Here is an 8,430-nt window from a genome sequence, read left to right on the forward strand (position 1 = left end):
GGAAACTATGTACAGGTGTCTCTTGACCAGTTCGTCTCAGAAATCCACTTGGTCTCTCATGTCAGTGCACAAATTTGCAGGAAAAGGTCAAAAACCATCAATTTTTCACACTTCTGGCACTGTTTTGAGGCACACGCTACGCTTCGGGGGTAGTTTTGGTAGAATGAGTTTTGAGGTGCCTTGGAGGTGAGTTTTTGTTGATTTGAAGCTTCAGAGGCATAGTGGACATTCTCATCTACCTTTACCAACCTTTAGCTAAGCTCAAAGATCGACCAAAGTCATCCAAACACTCACTTAAAGCAAGCTACGCTTCTGTGGATTTCGCTGTGCTTTTGTGGAGAAAACCCTGTTTTCGAGTTTTCCTGGTCAAAGTTAACTTTGCTTGATGTAATTAATCTTCTAATGATTTTTACATGATGTAATTAATGATGGTAAGAGTAAATCTCCTTGTAGTCAATGCTTTCAAAGTCAAACTAAGTCAGTTAGTGTTAAAAGGGAATTGGTTTCTAACCTCCCTAGGTTTTTGCATGGTTGGAGAGAATCTTGTAATCAATTCCTAGAAGGTAGGATTCAACCCTTGAGAGGGGGAATGATTGTTTTCATCTATATGTAGACTAAATGAAGTCAAAAGAGAGGTTGGATACTTGGTAATCATAGTGTGGAGCTAGTATACACCATTTTACAGTGATATTAAAGATAGTTGCAACTATAATCTTGGGATTCTTGTGGTATGCTTATTGACAGTGTTTCTTATTAGTTTTATCATCAATTTGAAAGTTTATTTCTCTTTGCAACCATATTTATGCTTTCATGTGATCATCTTATTAGTTTTTAAGCAAAATTCATAAGTTTTATGCTCTGTTTTGATGATATCTTCATGTTTGTGTTCCATTTCATTATGATGAATGAATTCATAGTCATATGCTCATTTTGATCCTTCATTTTTCAATCCTATACCACAATGACAACCCAAATATGTCACTAAACACACGTACCTTGCCTCATTTTCATCCCTGCAATTGATCATTTGAAACTTCGACCTAGTTCCTAGATCTATGACCTTGATCTAGCAAACCCCATTTCAAAACCCTAATGAGTTGAATATCTAGCTAAAACCCTGATTTTCTCCAGTCATTTCAGTGACTGTGAGGTTGATCTTGAGAGAGCCCTCTCTGATTTGATAGGGATAGATACTAAGTCAAAAGTTGGTCTAAGGTTACCTCCTTGGCTTCCTTTCTTAGCCTTGGGAAAACTAAGGAGTGCTAACATTTTGGCGCCGTTGCCGGGGATCGAAAGTTAATCTTCTCCGGGAAAGATTGTTCACATTGTAGATCTGATTGCTAATGGTGGACAATGATTAGACACAGGAAGGCTGAAATCATTCACCTGGTGACTCCAACCTAATTCAAAGACTCCACTGGCATCAGGATCCAGAAATCAAGGTTTTATTGGTGATTCCACTGGCAGAAGAATCAGTAGCCTAAAGGATGCCTTAGTTCATCTATTGTTCTCAAGATGGATTCAATTGCTAGAAGGTATGCTCCTATGAATCGTGCTCACATTCCTGGTTTTCCAAATCGAATGCCTTGCATATGTAGGCAAACTTATCTGCCAAAATTCATAGATGGAAACGAGGATGAGGCTATTCTGCATCTAATAAAATTTCATTGGCATATACATAAGCTTGGGATTAGGTTTCATGAGGATTATTTGATGAAAATGTTTATGGCTACCCTAGAAGGGAAAGCAAGATCATGGTATGAAGGGTTGAAGCCAGGTAGCTTATTCTCTCTTAAAGATTTCCACACAACATTCTTTGAGTTTTATGGAAAATCTCAACCTTCATTCTTGTTGTTCAAAGATTGTTGTGAATCTTGTGAAGATTTCATTCAATACCTTGAAAAGGCTTTTGGTGATGAAAAGTGTTTGGATTATGAGATCATAGAGGTCCTTTATGATTTTTCTTCCCAACAGAAAATAACAGAGATTAGCTGCTTTGATACAAAGGATAATTCACAGAACACATCAACTCCTTCTTTGCTTGAATATGAAACAACTCTGCATCCTAACAGTCAGGAAGAAATTGGTCCAAGTCAAAATTCTGAAATTGCATGTACAAAAAACTCAAGCTGTGAACCATCTTATGGCGATGATCATCTACTTTTGCAAGGAAATAATGAACACAGTTGTTTTCCTTGATTCTTTTGATAGTCAAATTGATATTCTTCCTGTTGAGGCACATGAGGAATCAAATATACTTTAAGTGGTTGCTGCATTTAAAGTTTTCCATGAGCATCCAAAACCTTGTCTTTGGGATGAGAGGTATGAGGATAGTCATTCACTTATTTTTTCAGATTGTTCTTTTTCTGGGTTTTTATTTCAAGATCAGGTTTGTGAATACCAAGATGAGGCCTCTGATGAAATGCATGAACAAGGATCTCTAGACATTCACCACTCATATGTCTCTCCAACTCATCCATTTTCTGAAACACTATTCCAAGGGAAGATTTGTGCAAATCATAATTTTGAATTGGCATGTGTGGAAGTTTCAGACAATGTAATTACGACAGAGAATAATCATCAAACATTGCAAGCAGATTATGAAGAGGAGAGCAGCGATAAAGAAGAGGTTGTTTTAGAGCCTCTTGCACATGATGATCTTCCTCCAGGATCAAAAAATGAAGAGTCTGTTGAAGAAGAGAAGTTTGTCCCGGATCCTATGGATGTGCACATTTTTGCTATTGATAATATGGCTGCCTCAAACACAGATTTTCAAGAACAAACTTCCCTTTCTCCTGATGCGAAAGAAAAACTTGATGAACATATTTTCTTCTTTCATCCTGACAAAAAAATTGCATTGGAAAATGAAGGGTGTACTTGTATTTCTGCTGGATTTCAAGACATGGTAACATTTCAGATTATTGAGGATCCTTTTACTGATTTGCTGCAGCCATATGGGAAGATGAATTTTCTTGTATTTATGGATCATGAGCACATGTTCAGTGGACACTTTGAGTTGCCTATCTTTTGTTTTTTCTGCCTTCTCAAGGAAAGTGTGAGTAGGATTCAAGTATGTAGCCATTTGCTAGATTGGTTACATTGGAGGGATCATTTCACATGATTGTATATATATTTTTAGCAGGTGGGCGGTTATCATCAGGATTTGAAGCCCTAAGATCCTGATGTTTTGTTGCCATATGTAAGTCAAGTCAGTTTTTCAGTCAAGTCAAGTCAGTTTCAGTTTTTCCTAAGTTTAGTTAGCCAACTATTTGAGTGTCAAGTGTTTTATTTTGACTCCATCGCCCAATGGATGAGGCTACTTGGTCTACGGTGTTCTTGACACCCCCTAAAGAGCTGCTATCCCCAATTGGAGCCAATGTTAGTGTTCACGTAGTTTCAGTGAGCATATGTACTTTTTCATGTGGTTGATATGGTCTTAAGGTCAAATTGCTATATTTTCAAATAAAATTTGACATGTCTTTTTATTGTCAAATGAGTTTTGAGTCATTTCCTAGGTGTCATTACTAGTCCCTCCATTTTCAAGGTCATAAAATGTCATCATGGTCATGTCATCATTCCTTGTGATAGGTCACCAAATGAGTGTCTTGGTCATCATTTTGGTCATTAAGTCATTCACATGCATACTTAAGGGTTCGAAGTTCCAAATCATGGTTAAGATATGCATTAGGTTGTCATCATTTGCTCATGTCATCAAAATATACATGGGAGTCATGTCTTCACCATTGTCACCATCATGGGAGTTTGTAATTAGGAATAAGTTTGTTAAAAAGGTATCAAAGGTACATTTACCCCACATGGAGATGCAACCTTTCCAAATAAAGTAATAAAGCTGCAGTACACTACCTCATCAAGTCACTTTTCAAAGTACATAATAATGTCACACCATCACCAAAGCAAAAAATTGAGTTTCAAGCTATTAAAAGACCATCCAATCATTCAACAACTTCATTTCATCCTCCAAGAGCTCTTCTCCACCATTGTGCCTCATCTCAGCCATCAGAGCATCGATTTTCATTACCAAACACCTTGCCCATCAACTCGCTGCGTTTTTGGGTTTTCCCTATGTTCTCTAGTTTTTCCCTTCCTTCCCTCCCCCATTCTAAGAAATTTCACTACCCCTGTGTCCCTATCATCTACCCCTACACCCTAAATTTTCCCTAGAATTTTCCCTGACTCCTATCCCCTCCATTTCCCTCCCTAAACTAGTTGCTCTGTTTTCCCTGTTTTCCAATCCTAAACCCTACCTTTCCCTCCTATCAAACTAGGGTTTTCTACCAAGCAAACCAATAACATGGCCAGTGAAAAGAAGAAGTACAACAAGGGAGGACATGTCTCCAGATATGAGCCAACTCATATGCAGGAGATTAATGCTTCACAATTCATCAAGAAATCATTTGAACAAGTAGGCTGCCTAGGGTTTTGTGAGAAGGCACAAGAGGTGGGCTATCACCGTGAGCTAACCAATTTATTTGCCACCAATTTCAAAAGGAACAAGACCACCATAGCAGGGATGGACTTCCTGGTATCAGCAGAGGTGATTGGCATGATTTTTAGGGTTTTGAGGCCATTTGTTGCACATAGGGATAGTCTTACTTCAAAATCCGTTTTTGAAGTAATGAAGATGAATTTTACAAAAGTGAAAGAGGTTTTTGTCAATCATAGACCAAAGAACAAAAATATCCTTCAGTTTATGCACATGTGTTATGATTTAAGAGAAATACCCAAAATACAGTTGCTACAGGAGAGTTGCTGCACTTTTGGACAGCTTGACTTCAAGTCAGATTTTCAGGGGTTTGGAGCAGGGGTTTGCAGTGCTTGATGACTCAGTTGTGTAGTAGACATCATAAGCTTTCCAACCATACCACTTGCAGCGCAAAACCTCCTCTGGGAAGGCCTCCGATCAGTGTTGAAAATATCAGTATCGAAAAAATATCGGCAAGGGTCCTCAAAACATCTTATTGGCAATAGCGGTGAAAATATCGGCAAAATATGGGAAAATATCGACAAACATAAAAAATCATTTTATTTTATTTTAATTCGGATTTTTAAATATATAAAACAATAATGATATTTAGCCGATATTTTGTTTTCCCGAAAATATTGTGATATTTTCAAATATCGCTGATATATCAGAGATATTATCAACACTGCTCCAAATCACTCTCCAAACTTTCGCTACGCTTTTGCTGTCGTGCATTGCGCTTCTGCAATTTTTCGCTGCATTTTTAGTGACCAACTTCAAACTTGGATTATGAACAAATGGGAAAGTATTTTTGAAAATTGGAGGAGGTTTTTGTTCTTAACATAACTAAGAACAAAAACCTCTCTCAGTTTTGTAAAAAGTTTTATGGTTAGAGAGATATTGCTCCATCTTTGAGCCCTATTTTTGCAGAAAACCCAGAAATTTGACCCTACAGAAATGCAACGTGGCCACGCTGCGCTTTTGCTCAGAGGCTTCAAATGATGAATGGCAAGTATGTACAGGTGTCTCTTGACCAGTACATCTCAGAAATCCACTTGGTCTCTCATGTAAACTCACAAATTTGTAGGAAAAGGTAAAAAACCATCAGTTTTCACACTTCTGGCACTATTTTGAGGCACACTTTGCGCTTCTGGAGTAGTTTTGGTAGAATGAGTTTTGAGGTGACTTGAAGGTGAGTTTTTGTTGATTTGAAGCTTCATAGGCCCCGTGGACATTCTCAGCTACCTTTACCAACCTTCAGCTAAGTTCAGAGATCAACCAAAGTCATCCAAACACTCACTGAAATCAGGCTACGCTTTTGTGGATTTCGATTCGCTTTTGTGGATAAAACCCTATTTTCGAGTTTTCATGGTCAAAGTCAACTTTTCTTGATGTAATTAATATTCTAATGATTTTTACATGATGTAATTAAGTGTCCTAGTGATGGTAAGAGTAAATCTCCTTGTAATCAATGCTTTCAAAGTCAAACTAAGTCAGTTAGTGCTAAAAGGGAATTGGTTTCTGACCTCCCTAGGTTTTTGCATGCTTGGAGAGAATCTTGTAATCAGTTCCTAGAAGGTAGGATTCGACCCCTGAGAGGGGGAATGATTGTTTTCATCTATATGTAGACTAAATGAAGTCAAAAGAGAGGTTGGATTCTTGGTAATCATAGTGTGGAGCTAGTGTACACCATTTTACAGTGATATTAAAGACAGTTGCAACTATAATCTTGGGATTCCTGTGGTATGCTTATTGACAATGTTTCTTCTTAGTTTTATCATCAATTTGAAAGTTTATTTCTCCTTGCAACCATATGTATGCTTTCATGTGATCATCTCATTAGTTTTTAAGCAAAATTTATAAGTTTTATGCTCTGTTTTGATGAGATCTTCATGTTTGTGTTCCATTTCTTATGATGAATGAATTCATAGTCATATGCTCATTTTGATCCTTCATTTTTCAACCCTCTACCACAATGACAACCCAAATATGTCACTAAACGTACGTACCTTGCCTCATTTTCATCCCTGCAATTGATCATTTGAAACCTTGACCTAGTTCCTAGATCTATGACCTTGATCTAGCAAACCCCATTTCAAAACCCTAATGAGTTGAATATCTAGCTAAAACCCTGATTTTCTCCAGTCATTTTAGTGACCGCGAGGTTGATCTAGAGAGAGCCCTCCCTGATTTGATAGGGCTAGCTACCAAGTCAAAAGTTGGTTTGAGGTTACCTCCTTGGCTTCCTTTCTTAGCATTGGGAAAACGAAGGAGTGCTAACGGATGCTATCATCAAAGGAGCATCTTCACTTGACAAGTATCTTTATATCTATGTTTGAATCTACAATCAAAATGACTTCATCATGCAAGGAAAGCAATAAACTGGTTGGGTCATCAAATTTCCTTGCATGGAAGAAGAGGACAAATTTGATCCTCATAGAGAATGAAGTTGTAGAATATGTAAAGGGCTCCATCTCGAAACCATCTCAAGAACAAGCTCAAGCATTATCAAAGTATATGAAAGGGGAAATAAGGGCTCAAATAATCCTTATAGAATCAATCAAGGATTCACTCATCCCTTATGTAGCAAAGATGGAGACATCAAAAGAAATCTATGAGAAGTTGGTAGAACTATTTTCTGTAAGCACTGCAGGAGAAGTGATATCTTTGAGAATTGAGCTATACAAGATGAAGGTATCAAAAGAAGAAGGGATAGCCTCATACCTTATGAGGGTGTCACAAATAAGAGACCAACTACAAGTGTTAGGAGAAATAATAAATAAATAACCACCATTGTGCTCTATGGACTACTAGATGAATGGGGCAACTTTGTATCGAGTATCTATGGAAAGAAAGAAGCCACCCCAATCAGTGAACTTTGGTCATTATGTAAGATTGAAGAAACTAGGTTGAAAGCAAAAAAGCGATGTTGGATCAAATGAACAAGTTCAAGCATTCATTGCCTTGGCTAGGAAAAAAGGAAAGTTTAGTCCTCAGAAAAAGAAGAAGATCGATATGTTAAAGATCCAATGCTATGGATGTTAGGAATATGGGCATTTCAAGAGAGATTGTCCGAAACTCAAGAAAGGCAACATAAAAGGAAAGGAAGGAATGAAGCCCATATCACCGAGGTAGAAGACCCTGATGAGAAGAAATTCTGGACGGAAGAAGGGATAGATCTTCACTATTAAGGTCTCTCACACATTTTATATTTAGGTACATAGCAAGGAAAAGTAGGAGGTGAAAATACCTCTACTATGGTTAAAGATTGTAGTCAAGCATTGTAAATATGATAGGATGCCCCATATTAGAAGCATACAATTAAAGCAAAAACGAGCTCATGACATCATTATAGAAGCTTGAAAGGATAGCTGAAGTAAGTCTGCATGAGTGTAGCAGTCATCATGATAGAAAGGAAGTAGCTCATGGTATCCTCATTGAAAGCATGAAAGGACAACCAAAATAACAATATATATGGTTGGAAGAAAGTCATCTAGCATGATAAAAGATAGAGAAAGGTTAGCATACATCACCATTATTAGAAAGGAGCATTTGTAGGACAGGATCATCGAGATCCTCCACTAGAATCTTTATAAGAAAGTTCACCTCTACTTGGAAAAAGCAAGTGTCTTGTTGATAATCTACATTCCACTTTGTGTGGGATCCATTGTTTAGAGGGATGATGGTATTGACAAATGAGTTCAGCATGTCAAGTTGTTTGAAGTACTTTAATCTTAAAGCAAGGAAAGGAAGCTCCCAAAGGAAGTCTAGATGATCACATGAAGAGGTTTGTATATTTGGAAATAGATAAATAAAGTCATGTCATCATATGGTTGCAGTTAGAATGATTGAATGCTCTATCTCATGAGCATGATCAAAGAAGAAGGATCTCTTCCTTTAGAAAGATGCATGAAGGCATATGCCTTGAACTAGTTCACATATTGATA

Source organism: Pinus tabuliformis, chromosome 2_1 (genome assembly GCF_031772625.1).
Source record: "Pinus tabuliformis cultivar Carrire ecotype Pingquan chromosome 2_1, CPIR1, whole genome shotgun sequence".
Classification (NCBI taxonomy): Eukaryota; Viridiplantae; Streptophyta; class Pinopsida; order Pinales; family Pinaceae; genus Pinus; species Pinus tabuliformis.